This window comes from Trachypithecus francoisi, unplaced genomic scaffold (assembly GCF_009764315.1).
Source record: "Trachypithecus francoisi isolate TF-2019V2 unplaced genomic scaffold, Tfra_2.0 Lachesis_group3, whole genome shotgun sequence".
NCBI lineage: Eukaryota > Metazoa > Chordata > Mammalia > Primates > Cercopithecidae > Trachypithecus > Trachypithecus francoisi.
The window spans coordinates 45,738,937-45,754,291 of record NW_022681468.1 but is presented as its reverse complement, the minus strand read 5'-3'; the positions used below and the strand labels follow the sequence as shown (position 1 = coordinate 45,754,291).

General features: G+C 40.3%; 1 long non-coding RNA gene across 1 annotated transcript; it reads right to left on the bottom strand.

Moving 5' to 3' along the window:
• Positions 1-443: 443 nt before the first annotated feature.
• On the bottom strand, positions 444-5,785 carry LOC117071164. Its single transcript, XR_004432172.1, has 3 exons — positions 5,705-5,785; positions 3,581-3,742; positions 444-485 (listed from the first exon to the last, which is right to left on the bottom strand). It is a non-coding gene; the product is annotated as an uncharacterized LOC117071164 (long non-coding RNA).
• Between the last annotated feature and the right edge of the window lie 9,570 nt (positions 5,786-15,355).

Here is a 15,355-nt window from a genome sequence, read left to right as displayed (position 1 = left end):
AAATATACTTACATTGAAAAACATTTTTTGAGACAATGGTATATTTTGATAGTCTAGAGTGGCTCATTTATATTTACTGGGTTTATGAGTAGAATAATGAGAGGCATTGTTATGGAGGATGAGACGAATAATGTAAAAATAAAGTGAACTAAGAGTGTATTTGCAACCTAATTTACTTTATTTTACAAATTTTGTGACTCGCCCAGTCTATGTGCTGCATAAGACAGCTATCTGTTTCACCACTTTCTGCTGGGATCTGAGAGCCTGACACATAATAGATGCTCAGTAACTGTGTGTCAAACGAATAAATGCACAAAGTGTTCATTGCTCACCTGATACACCATAATTGCAGACAACTCTCTCCTTCTTCCTTTCTTTTGTAAATTTTCTTTAGCTTCTTCACTCCCTCCTTAACCCCTTCTTCTTCCTTCCCTCTTCTTATCTCTCTTTAGTCTCCTCTCTGTTCTTCCCTCCCTTCTCTTCTCCTTTCAAAGTAGGTCACAGAAAGATGTTTAGGAGACATTCATTAGAGAATGTTCAGTAGCAAAAAAAGAGCAGAAAATGTATACAGTATCACATTTTCCATCCTTTCTTTTCTCTTTTTTTTAACCAAATCTTGAAATTCTGAAGTTACGTGACTTTGTATGTTTTAAAGGGGTGTTGTCATTTTGTATGGATGTCTTGTGTAATTAAGACAAACTCTCCACCCTGCCCTTGTCTTATTGTGCAGTTTCTTTCTTTCTTTTCATTTATATTTTACTTATTTACTTATTTTTTTGAGGCAGGATCTCACTCTATCACCCAGGCTGGAGTGCAGTGGTATGATCTTGGCTCACTGCAGTGTCAACCTCCCTGGGCTCAAGCAATCCTCCCATCTCCACCTCCTCAGTAGCTAGGACTACAGGCATGCACCACCATGCCCAACTAAATTTTTTTTGTATTTCGTAGAGATGGCGTTTCACCACGTTGCCCAGGCTGGTCTTGAACTCCTGGGTCCAAGCCATCTGCTCACCTTGGCCTCCCGAAGTGCTGGGATTATGAGCATGTACCACCACACCCACCCCACAGTTTCTAAGAGAATCTTACCTTTTTCGGTTTCCAGAGACAGTCTTTGTGATGAATGATCTATCTGTATTAGTCTAAGACTTCAAGACTAGCCTCCCATTTCCAAAGACAGAACTGGGAGAAACTCCCCTTTCCTCTAAAGAGGTGGGTCTGTATGTAAGCTAAGAGTAATCAAAGTGAGTTTTAATGCAATCTCCTTTTATCCTTGTGAGAAGGATAGGAGAGGCTCCCCAGATATGAAGGTAAATAAGAGGGTGCAGATTTTCACCACCGTCGACAGGGTAGGTGGTGTCCTGGCAGAGGAGAAACAGTAGAGTTATTCAGGCTGACTGGACATCACTAAGAGAACCAGGTTCTTTCGGGTGCACAGGGGAAATCAGCAAGTTCCAGTGAATTCGGGACAGCTTGCCTCAGGCTGCTATGAAAGATGGCCACAAGGTCTACTCTATTAGTGAGGCTAGCTAGGTGCAATCCTGATCTTTATTAAGAGTAAATAGACATCCAGGAGCTGGTTGCCTAAGCGCCCAGTAATCAGTTAAAAAGATGTCACAGAAAGGCAATTTCACTCTTATGTTTCAAATATAATATTGATGCTTAAGATTTAAACTGACTAGAAAAATAGAGATTCATCCAGCTGCAGAGGTCCTGATAAGGATAAAGGAGGCACGCTAAGGGATATAAATTACTACTTTTGTGAACTCCCAGATAAGATTCTACCCTTGTTTGATTTCATCCTGCCTCCTCCACACTCTGAGATCCCCAAACTTCCACCCTTGTCTGCCTCTCTTCCCATCCATCCCTGCTGTGGGTTCTAATCCCAGTCCTACTGTTGTTTAGCTGACTATATGATCTTGAACAAGTTATTTTTCCTTGAGTCTCAGCTTCTTCATCTATGGAATGGGGAATAGTAATATCTGGCCCATTGATATGAAATAATACAAGCAAAGGGCTTGATAGAGGCAATCAATAAATGCTAGATATATCCAAAATCCTACTCTCTAAAGAATAAAGTCTTAGAAACTTTAAAATCATAAGCCCAACTCTACTTTCCAAATGTAAGAAATTTGCCTAATTGCTCAGTTGCCCTGATGCATTCCATCCATCATATAAAATAAATAATTTAAATGAAAAGTTAATTGAACACTTATACACTAAAGGTCATTCTAAGTTCTTTTTCAGAGAATTAAAGAGGCAAAAGGAAAAGCTAGTTTCAACATTATACATTGAAAGAAATCTAAATTGTAGCAAATTCTTTATATATATATTTAGTCTCTATTTCCTGTTCAAATACTGCAAATACATTTATAACCATTTGGAACTGTTATTACCAATATTTTAAGATGTTATACCATCTAATAGGAAATATTAACTGTTTTATTGTTAAAGAATGATATTAAAATAATGCCATGACATATGTGTTATCGATTAGGCAATGAGCTAACAGTCAATATGTTTTGCCTTATAAAGATAAAGAATTTTAGTCAAGGTAAAGCTTTTGTTTGTTTGTCTGACTTAGAAAGCCAAAGTTGAACCTATGTGACAACTCTTTGATCACATGTAATAACTGAAGCATAAGAACATTTGTTTTTAGTATGATTACCAATCATCCTCCCTTCCTTCCACTGAGAAAAAAACTCCGTCTTGTTTAAATACTCAGATTAATTAAATTATGTATTTAATATATGATACATTTGTCTTGGCTTCGCATAGCACTAAAATGATAGATTAATTTTTTATGTGATAGTTAGAGCCAAACTGTTATCAATAAGAATGTTAAAGCATTTAAAGATTATGAAAGTTTAATGAGCTATGATGTGTTGCTTTTCAAAATGGTTGAGGCATTCCCGCTTTGAAAATTGTTGTACTTGATAATGGAGCCTCCTTGTGGGGAATCAGCAGTATTTCAGGCTTTCAAATCGCAGGTGAACTGCTGTTTGAATTTTCTCCCTTCACAATGGAAATAGATGTACTGTAGCAGTGCTATCAAGAAAATATGTACTTGTCTCTGGACCCCTGACATCCAGAAGCCAGCAGGAACTTAATGACTACCAGGAAGTAAGGAAATATGTGCTGCCTTTTTTTTTGGTTTGTCTGTAGTCCTGGTAGCTAAAGATAAACCAGTATTAATTTTTTTCAGTCAAATCGATTATGTTCTCTAGAGAGAGACTGACAATTGCTTTTACTTTTAAACTGTCCAATGTAGCTGGGCATGATGTTGCATGCCTGTAGTCCTAGCTACTTGGGAGGCTGAGGTGGGAAGATTGCTTGAGCCCCAGGGTTAGAGGTTACAGTGACCTATGATCCTGCACCTCACTCCAGTTTGGGTGAGAGCAAGACACTGTCTCAAAAAAAACCAAACAAAAACAAAAACAAAAAAAAACAACAATTAAATTGCCCCATGTAGTGGGGCCCTTGAACATATTGAATCAGGTAGATGCATGTTTTGTTTTAATCTCATGTAGTTATTCTCTACTTTTGACCAGAGAGCACATTCCTGTAAGAAAGATAGACTTACTCAAGAAAGTCCCAAGGTTGGGGAGAGAGATGGCAGCAATCCAGCTGAGGCAGCTCAACTTTTATGTCTGAATCTGATGGCTTGTGCTTTCTTAGCCAATGATACAGGGAGATCCAGGTGTCAGGACCAAGGGAGTAGTGATGGTGTGGCTATCCTCTACTCCTTCTCTCATATGTGGAGAGGAAAGAACTGAGTGTTAAATGTAAAAATGATCTCAATCCAAGAGAGAAGGATCATATAACAGCATGATTAAAAATAAAAAGATAAGACTGGTTTATAACTTAACTGAATTTTCTCCAGGATTATTTTTAACTAGTTAAATACACAACTCAGAAGGGTTACTACAGTCTGGTATATTGTCAGGGAACCAAGCCAGTAACTCAGGCCTCCCTCAGAGGCTACAAAGGCAGAAATGGCAGTACCTCCAGCCAACAGGACTGAAAACGCCGAGGTCCCAGTGTGTATAGAAGATAGGTAAATTATTTCACTCCCTCCAAGGCTAAGTAGAGAGACTTACACCTTTCTTCTTCTTCAACGCAGACACCTCAAAATGCTCTTTAGTAATTTATTTATTTATTTTCTTTTTTCTTTTTTCTTTTTTTGAGATGGAGTCTCGCTCTGTCGCCCAGGCTGGAGTACAGTGGCCGGATCTCAGCTCACTGCAAACTCCGCCTCCTGGGTTTATGCCATTCTCCTGCCTCAGCCTCCTGAGTAGCTGGGACTACAGGCGCCCGCCACCTCACCCGGCTAGTTTTTTTTTGTATTTTTTAGTAGAGATGGGGTTTCACCGTGTTAGCCAGGATGGTCTCGATCTCCTGACCTTGTGATCCACCCTCCTCGGCCTCCCAAAGTGCTGGGATTACAGGCTTGAGCCACCGTGTCCGGCCTAGTAATTTATTTTAAAATAAATTCTTTCATTTTAAAAAGTAATGCCTATTATAAAAAATATAATGGAGTAAATTATTAACAATTGAAGAGCATCTATAATTATATTGTTTGGTAAAGATATTCTTACTTGATAGTAACATTATTTGGTAGATATCCTTCTTAATTTATTTCAATATGTTTGTTTTCAAAAATAAGGTTACTCTATACCATTTTATAAGACTTTTTTCTTTAATAAAATTTGTATCAAATATGGATTTCATAATAAAAATCAACATTTATTGGCCATTTACTCTGTGCAGACATCATGCTAAGTGCTTCATAGTCATATGCATTATGTAAATTATTTCATCCTTCTACCTAGGACTATTTTTCAGACTTTGACCCTGGGAGGTAGAGTTCCAGTAGAAAATGGTGGTCTTCCCAAACTGAGAAGACAGAGATCAGAGTTCAAGACAGTTGAAGTGACTGGAATTTGTGCGCAAGAGAGAAAGGAGTGATGTGATGGAGGCAGACAGATTTCTGCAATGAGGCTCTCCATAAATCTTGGGTGTAGAGGTGGGTTGCACATGTGCAGAACAAATCACCATGAGAACTAGGAGAAAGTGGCTACTGTAGGAGTGAGTGGTGAACAGAGATACCTAAAATTACACTGGACTAGATGATGTTGTACATGTTATAGTCCCTCCAGAGTGCAGAGATTTCACTGAGCACCTCAGGCATTCGTTTAAGACAACAAATACCTTGAAAATAAAAGCCAAGTTTTAAAATAAGAGCCACATGCTAGGACAAGGGACAAAACCAAAAGAGACTGACTCTAACACAGAATGACACCAAGCCTGAAAGGATTTGGAGGACCTTCCAGCAATTTAAATAAATGCCCTTTAAAACAAGGCATAAAATCCAGATTCTTTGCAATGTGTCATCTATAATATTATGCATGCAATCAAAGATAACTAGACATGGAAAAAAAGGGAAAAAAAGAAAATATGACCCATAATCAAAGAGAGGGAAGTGGTAAATAAAAGCCCAACTTTATATAACCAAGATGTTTGAAATAGAAGACAAAGACTCTAAAGGTACCTATTATAAATGTATTTAGGGCTTAAAGGAAAACACAGATATAGTGGATGACATATGGGAACTAGCAGCAAAGAACTAGAAATTGTATTTGTTTTCACCATATACTTATTTTGTCTGTTCTGGAACGTCATATAAATTGAATTATACAGTACGTACTCTTTTGTATCCAGGTTTTTCTCTTTGCAAAATGCCTGCAGCATTAATTTATGTTGCTGTATGATCTGTAGGCTCTTTTTATTGCAGAACAAACAAAATGAAGTAGTTAGATGCTTACATTTAAATGTAGAATCACAGCGATTATAATAGCTACAAATGTAGGCTGATACAAAAGTGTTTTTTCACAGTCCATTAGCTTAAGCGGTGTAGTAAATTATGATAGTGCTTTCCAAATGGGTGAATATTATTTAATAAAAATCTAAACAAAATAGATAAAAATTGCAATTTATAAATACAGTTGCATTTCTAGAAACTTTTTGTGTATATTAAAACTATGTTTAAAACACTTTTTTCTATGCAGAATGAACTAAAGTTATGGAATTACATAATGATTCATAAATTTGTCAGCTATTTCAGTGTCTGGTGGGACATTTGAAAGCTGTATGGGATGTGAAAAAATCTGCATTGGCCAGTATTCTCTCACACTTTATAGGACATCCAGAATTCTCAGACACCATTTGCTAAATGCTAGTGATGTTGTGAGACAAAAAATGCTTCCCCAAATTTCTGAAATGCTCTTTAGGGAGGAGTAATATTCCTACTGATAAGAGCTACTGTATGCTTTTTCATCACAATCTTACCAACCGTCATATTTATGTATTTTCTTTTTGAAAATGTTGAAAAGAGAAGAGAAAACCAGCCACAGACTGGGAAAAAAATATTTGCATAAGACATATCTGATAAAGAACTGTTATCTAAAATACAAAATTACTGAAAACCCAACGAGAAAATGAACAACCTGATTTTAAAATGGACAAACGATCTGAATAGACACTTCGTCAAAGAATATATGCAAATAGAAAATAAGCATATGAAAAGATGCTCAACATTACATGTCATTAGGAAATTTCAAATTAAAATAACATAGAGATATAACTCACACAGTTACAAGGTTCCACAATAGGCCACCTGCAGGCTAAGGAGCAAGGAGAGCCAGTTCAAGTTCCAAAAATGAAGAACTTGGAGTCCAGTGTTCAAGGGAAGGAAGCATCCAGCACAGGAGAAAGATGTAGGCTGGGAGGCTAAGCCAGTCTCTGTTTTCACATTTTTCTCCCTGCTTAGATTCTAGCAGTGCTGGCAGCCAATTCAATTGTGCCCACTCAGATTAGGGGTGTGTCTGCCTTTCCTAGCCCACTGACTCAAATGTTAATCTCCTTTGGCAACACCTTCACAGACACACACAGGTTCAATACTTTGCATCCTTCAATCCAATCAAGTTGACACTTAGTATTAACCATCACATCATGGTTGGCCCCACTTCCCTTTTGGAAATGTTCTTGTTCTGATGTTCATGTTTTTACTCTTTTCTGGTTTTCCACTAACCACTCTGATCATTCCTTCCTAACCTCTTTTACTACTTTCTCTGCTTCCCCATCTCACATTTTAAAAATTACTTTACAAATAGGTAATATGTGCACATGATATGAATTTGAAAAGGTACAAAAGGGTACAGAGTGAAAAATAAATGTTTCCCTTTTCCTTCCTACCCTTGATACCTAAAACCTGCCAATCATCAAGTCCCTTTTCCCCAATCTGTTCCTCTTCAACCCCAGAGTCATTACCTAGGCCAGGCTCTTATCACAAATTTCAATGGAATTGATGACCTAGTTCTGGATTCTCCATGAGAAACCTAATTTAACATCCATCACAAAATATTTTGGAGCTCCCCGTTGGCCTTCCGCATGTACTCAAGAAATGGCCAAAATCTAATACACTAATAACACCAAATGCTGGCAAAGATATGGAGCAACAGAAACTCCCATTCATTGCTAGCAGGAATGCAACATGGTACCTCCACGTTGGAAGACCATTTGGCAGTTTCTTACAAACCTAAACATATTTTTAATGTACAATTCAAGAATCATACTCCTTGATATTTACCCAAATTAGTTGAAAACTTATGTTCACAAAAATGTGCACACAGATCTTTATAGCAGCTTTATTAATAATTGCAAAATATTGGAAGCAACCAAGATGCCATCAGTAAATAAGCAGATAAATAAGCTATGGTACATCCAGACAATGGAATATTAGCACTAAAAGGAAATGAGCTATTTAGCCATGAGAAGATATGGAGAAACCTAAAATGCATATTAGTAAGTGAAAGAAGCCAATCTGAAAAGGCTTCCTACAGTATGATTCCAACTATATGACATTCTGGAAAAGGCAAACCATGGAGACAGTAACAGTAGTAGTGGTTTCAGAAGACTGGGAGAAGGAAGGGATGAATGGATGGAGTACAGAGGAGTTTTATGGCAATAAAACTCTTCTACATATTGCTATAACTATAGATACATGTTATGACATTTGTCAAACCCCATAGAATGTACAACACCAAGAGTGAATGAACCCTAATGTAAACTATGGACTTTGGATGATAACAATGTGTCATTGTAGTCTTATTGATTATAACAAAGGTACCTCTCTGGTGGGGGATATTGGTAATAGGTGAGGTTTTGCATGTGTTGGGGCAGAAAATAAATGGGAAATCTCTGTACTTTAACTCAGTTTTGCTGTGAACCTAAAGATGCTCTGTAAAATAAAGTCTACTAAAAAAAGTTGAAAAGATACCATGTTTGAAGAATGTTGTCTGCTAAGCACAATCTCTACTTCCTTCTTAGCTACTATTCTTGGCAGAGCTACTTGGATTAACAACGGTGTCTGGCAGAGTAACACAGAGACCATAGGAATAGACATTTTCTTGAGTACATGCGGAAGGCCAACGGGGAGCTCCAAAATATTTTGTGATGGATGTTAAATTAGGTTTCTCATGGAGAATCCAGAACTAGGTCATCAATTCCATTGAAATTTGTGATAAGAGCCTGGCCTAGGTAATGACTCTGGGGTTGAAGAGGAACAGATTGGGGAAAAGGGACTTGATGATTGGCAGGTTTTAGGTATCAAGGGTAGGAAGGAAAAGGGAAACATTTATTTTTCACTCTGTACCCTTTTGTACCTTTTCAAATTCATATCATGTGCACATATTACCTATTTGTAAAGTAATTTTTAAAATGTGAGATGGGGAAGCAGAGAAAGTAGTAAAAGAGGTTAGGAAGGAATGATCAGAGTGGTTAGTGGAAAACCAGAAAAGAGTAAAAACATGAACATCAGAACAAGAACATTTCCAAAAGGGAAGTGGGGCCAACCATGATGTGATGGTTAATACTAAGTGTCAACTTGATTGGATTGAAGGATGCAAAGTATTGAACCTGTGTGTGTCTGTGAAGGTGTTGCCAAAGGAGATTAACATTTGAGTCAGTGGGCTAGGAAAGGCAGACACACCCCTAATCTGAGTGGGCACAATTGAATTGGCTGCCAGCACTGCTAGAATCTAAGCAGGGAGAAAAATGTGAAAACAGAGACTGGCTTAGCCTCCCAGCCTACATCTTTCTCCTGTGCTGGATGCTTCCTTCCCTTGAACACTGGACTCCAAGTTCTTCATTTTTGGAACTTGAACTGGCTCTCCTTGCTCCTTAGCCTGCAGGTGGCCTATTGTGGAACCTTGTAACTGTGTGAGTTAATACTTTAAAAAGTAATTAAGCTGATACTTAATAAACAGAGCCCTGTAGTTGCTCTTCTCTGTATGTCAGATCTAACAGTGGGAACTGCAGTCACTCAACTACTAAATTTAAATATATTTAAATACATATATATATCTTTGGAGAGTTCTGTCCCTCCAAAGAACCCTGACTGACACACATTTTGGCACAAGGAGTGGTTCTAGAGAAACAGAATATTAAGGATGGAGTTTTTTCATTGGTTTTGGGGTTTCTAGAGTTGGCTACATAACATGATTAGACAAAAAATGCTAAGGACTCTACTTCTAATAGTATGGAGAACACTGATAGTATTTGGCATGAACTGTTTAGAGAGTTATACCAAATAAATATATTTGACACTCCTGATTCATCTTTCATGAGAGGCCAGGGGTTTAGTGACTCTATACATAACACCTTACATAATACCTTGACCATATGTGGAGAACTAAGGAACATAATGAAGCTGGTTGGTTGCTTCTAAGTTTAGTGCACAAAGTGATGAAAGAAAATGATGAATTCAGGGATTCTATCTCCTGGCTTCAGAAGCAGACAATAAGCCTTAAATCTGCTAAGATTGCCCTGAATGAGAGTCTTGTCACCTGTAGAGAAAGAACTGAAATTGTGGAAAAACAGACACAAGCTCTTATCATGCAAATGACTGACTCACAACAAAAGGTGCCTGCACAGCCTCTCCAGGTGTCTACTGTTAAAGTGAGGGCATTGACTGGAAAAGAATGAAACCCTGCAACTCGGAATGGGGACATGTGGGAAGACCCTGATGAAGCTGGGGACACTGAGTTTGTAAACTCTGATGAATCTTTCTTGCCAGAAGAAACATCCCCAGTAGCAGCACGGCAACATGCACTCCTCGACCCATGCTGCCATCAGCCTTTCCACCTTTGTCTGAGGAGATAAACTCTGTGCTGCCTCAGGATCCACTGTTGCACTGATCCAGCAACAGTAATGGCCTCCCCTGAGGCAGTTGTCAGGCAAGATAATGTTGATTCTCCTCAGGAGCCACCCCTAACACCCCTGTTTGCTTCTAGACCTATAACTAGACTAAAGTCCTGGTGGGCCCCTAGAGGTAAGGTTGAGAGTGTGACCTATGAGGAGGTATGCTACAGTCAAAAAGAACCACTTGAGTTTTCTAATTTATATAAACAAAAATCTAGAGAACAGGCATGGAAATGGATATTAAGGGTGTGGGATAATGGTGGAAGGAACATAGAGTTGGATTTGGCTGAATTTATTGATTTGGACCCACTAAGTAGGAAGTCTGCATTGAAAGTTGCAGCTCAGGGAGTTAAAAAAGGTTCTAATAGCTTATTTGTTTGGTTAGCTGAAATATGGATTAAAAGATGGCCCACTGTGAGCAAGTTGGAAATGCCTAATCTCCCTTGGTTTAATGTAGAGGAAGGGATCCAAAGGCTCAGGGGGATTGGGATGGTAGAGTGGATTAGTCACTTTAGACCTACTCATCCCAGCTGGGAAGGTCCAAAATATATACCCTTGACCAATGCCTTGCAAAATAGATTTGTGAGGGCAGCACCTGCATCTTTGAAGAGCCCTGTAATTGCTCTTCTCTGTATGTCAGATCTAACAGTGGGAACTGCAGTCACTCAACTATAAAATTTAAATTCAATGGGAATAATTGGATCCCAAGGTGGCAGGGTCCAAGTTGTGGCACTCAACCATCAAAGGCAAGGTAGGCATAGCTACCATAATGGACAGCAGAGGCAAAGCAGCAATCAGAATAGTCTGACTTGTATAGAGCTCTGGCATTGGCTAATTAATCACTGTGTTCCTAGAAGTGAAATTAATAGGAAGCCTATTGCATCTTACTTAATTTATATAAGCAGAAAACTTCTAGGCCGAATGGACAAAAAACTAATTTGAATAATAAAAACAGATAATCAGAGCCCCTCAATCAATTTCCAAACTTGAGATAGTTTACAGACCCAGAACCACTTGAATGAAGGGAGGACAGGTCCCCTTAAGGAAGGACCCCACTACATTACCAACAATTTATGCCATGAATCTTTCTCCCATCCTTCCCCAAGGAGACCTCCGGCCTTTTACCAGGGTGACTGTGCACTGGGGAAAGGGAAATGATCAGACATTTTGGGGACTATTGGACACTGACTCTGAGCTGACGTTGATTCCAGGGGACCCAAAACGTCATTGCTGTCCTCCAGTTAAATTAGAGGCTTATGAGGTCAGGTAATTAATGGAGTTTTAGCTCAGGTCTGACTTACAGTGAGTTCAGGGGGTCCCCTGACTCATCCTGTGGTCATTTCCCTGGTGCCAGAATGTATACTTGCAATAGACATACTTAGCAGCTGGCAGAACCCCAACATTGGCTCCCTGACTGGTAGGGTGACGGCTATTATGGTAGGAAAGGCCAAATGGAAGCCATTAGAGCTGCCTCTACCTAGAAAAATAGTAAATCAAAAACAATATCACACCCCTGGAGGGATTGCACAGGTCAGTGCCCCGATCAAGGACTTGAAAGACTCAGGGGTGGTAATTCCTATAACATCCCTGTTCAACTCTCCTGTTTGTTCTGTGCAGAACACAGATGGATCTTGGGGAATGGTAGTGGATTATTGTAAGCTTAACCAAGTGGTAATTCCAATTGCAGCTGCTGTACCAGATGTGGTTTCATTGCTTGAGTAAATTAACACATCTCCTGGTACCTGGTATGCAGCCACAGACTTGGCAAATGCCTTTTTCTCCATTCCTGTCCATAAGGCCCACTAGAAGCAATTTGCCTTCAGCAGGCAAGGGCAGCAATATACCTTTACTATTTTATCTCAGGGGTATATCAACTTTGTGGCTTTGAGTCATAATCCTATTTGGAAAGACCCTGATTGCTTTTTGCTTCTGTAAGATATCACACTGGTCCATTACATTAATGACATTATGCTGATTGGATCCAGTGAACAAGAAGTAGCAAACACACTGGACTTATTGGTGAGACATTTGTGTGCCAGAGGATGGGAAATAAGCCAACTAAAATTCAGGGATCTTCTACTTCAGTAAAATTTCTAAGGGTCCAGTGGTGTGGGGGCCTGTCAAGATATTCCTTCCAAGGTGAAGGATAAGTTGCTGTGTTTTGCCCCTCCTAAAACCAAGAAAGAGCCACAACACCTAATGAGCCTATTTGGATTTATTTATTTATTTATTTATTTAGATGGAGTCTCACTCTGTAACCAGGCTAGAATGCAGTGGCGTGATCTCAGCTCACTGCAACCTCTGCCCCCCAGGTTCAAGCGATTCTCCTGCCTCAGCCTCCCGAGTAGCTTGGACTGCAGGAATGCACCACCACACCCAGCTAATTTTTGTATACGTTTTTTAGTAGAGACGGGGTTTCACCATCTTGGCCAGGATGCCCACCCGTGATCTGCCCACCTCAGCCTCCCAAAGTGCTAAGATTACAGGCATGAGCCACAGCATCCAGCCATCTATTTGGATTTTGGAAGCAACATATTCCTAATTTGGGTGTGTTATTCTAGCCCATTTGTCAAGTGACCTGAAAGGCTGCTGGTTTTGAGTGGTGTCCAGAACAGGAGAAGACTCTGCAACATGTCCTCTCTGCTGTGCAAGCTGCTCTGCCACTTGGCCTATTTGACCCAGCAAATCCAATGGTGCTTGAAGTGTCAGTAGCAGACAGGGATGCTGTTTGGAGCCTTTGGCAGGCCTGCATAGATGAATCACAACAGAGGCCTCTAGGATTTTGGAGCAAGGCCCTGCCATCTTCTGCAGATAACTACTCTGCTTTTGAGAGACAGCTCTTGGCCTGTTACTGGGCTTTGGTGGAAACTGAACGTTTGACTATGGGTCATCAAGTCACCATGTGACCTGAACTGCCTATCATGAATTGGGTGCTTTCTGACCCATCTAGCCATAAAGTGCACAGCAGCATTCCATCATCAAATGAAGTGGTATATACATGATCTGGCTCAAGCAGGTCCTGAAGGCACAAGTAATTTACATGAGGAAATGGCTCAAATGCCCATGGTCCCCATTCCTGCCACCCTGCCTTCTCTCCCCAAGCCTGCACCGATGGCCTTATGGGGAGTTCCCTATGACCAGTTCACAGAGAAAGAGAAGACTAGGGTTCACAGATGGCTCTGCACGATATGCAGGCACCACCCAAAAGTGGACAGCTGCAGCACCTAGAGTCCCTTTCTAGGACATCCGAAGGACAACAGTGAAGGGAACTCTTCCCAGTGGGCAGAAATTCGAGCAGTGTACCTGGTTATGCACTTTGCATGGAAGGAGACATGGCCAGATGTGCGATTATATACTGATTCATGGGCTGTAACCAATGGTTTGGCTGGATGGCCAGGGACTTGGAAGAAGCATGATTGGAAAATTGGCAACAAAAAAATCTGGGGGAGAGGTATGTGGATGAACCTCTCTGAGTGGTGTAAAACCGTTAAAATATTTGTATCCCATATGAGTGCTCCCCAGTGGGTGACCTCAGAAGAGGAGGATTTTAATAATCAAATGGATAGGATGACCTGTTCTGTGGACACCATTCAGCCTCTTTCCCCAGCCACCCCGTCATCACCCAATAGTCTCATGAACAAAGTGGCCATCGTGGCAGGGATGGAGGTTATGCATGGGCTCAGCAACATGGATTTCCACTCACCAAGGCTGACCTGGCTACGGCCACTGCTGAGTGCCCAATTTGTCGGCAGCAGAGACCCATGCTGAGCCGGCGATATGGCACCATTCCTCGGGGTGATCAGCCAACTACCTGATGGCAGATTGATTACATTGGACCTCTTCCATCATGCAAAGGGCAGAGGTTTGTCTTCACTGGAACAGACACTTACTCCCGATAGAGGTTTTTGCCTATCCTGCACATGATGCTTCTGCCAAGACTACCATCCGTGGACTTACGAAATGCCTTATCCACCATCATGATATTCCACACAGCTTTGTCTCTGACCAAGGCACTCCCTTTATGGCTAAAGAAGTGTGGCAGTGGGCTCATGCTTATAGAATTCATTGGTCTTAACCATGTTGCCCATCATTCTGAAGTAGCTGGATTGATAGAACAGTAGAATGACCTTTTGAAGTCCCAATTACAATGCCAACTAGGTGACAACACTTCGCAGGGCTGGGGCAAAGTTCTCCAGAAGGTCACACATGCTCTGAATCGGCGTCTAGTATATGGTACTGTTTGTCTCATAGCCAGGATTCACAGATTCAGGAATCAAGGGGTGGAAGTGGAAGTGGCACCACTCACCATCACCCCCTAGTGATCCACTAGCTTTCCCATGACATTACATTCTGCTGGCCTATAGGTCTTAGTTCCAGAAGAAGGAACATTGCCACCAGGAGACACAACAATGATTCCATTAAACTGGAAGTTAAGATTGCCACCTAGACACTTTGGACTCCTCCTACCTTGAAGTCAACAGGCTAAGAAGCGAGTTACAGTGTTGGCTGGGGTTATTGACCCGGATTATCAAGACGAACTCAGTCTACTACTCCACAATGGAGGTAAAGAAGAGTATGCATGTAATACAGGAGCTCCATTAGAATTTCTCTCAGTATTACCATGCTCTGTGATTAAGGTCAATGGGAAACTACCACAGCCCAATCCAGGCAGGACAACAAATGGACCAGACCCTTCAGGAATGAAGGTTTGGGTCACTCCACAGGAAAAAAACATGACCTGCTGAAGTGCTTGCTGAAGGCAAAGGGAATACAGAATGGGTAGTAGAAGAAGGTAGTCATCAATACCAGCTACAACCACATGACCAGCTGCAGAAACAGGGACTGTAACTGTCATGAATATTTCCTCCTTCTTTTGTTAAAAACATGTTTGTGTGTATGTATACATTTGTACTAAGAAAATATCTTCATTTTATTTCCTTTCTCCTTCATGATGTGACATAAGATTTACTGACTCCACATCAGCATTTAAGTATTGTAAACTTTATGAAATAGCATTTGGGTTGGGGATTGGTGCATTTCCAGTTGTACAAAGGATAATTATATTATGTTAGGTGTAATTATGACCTTATTATTATCT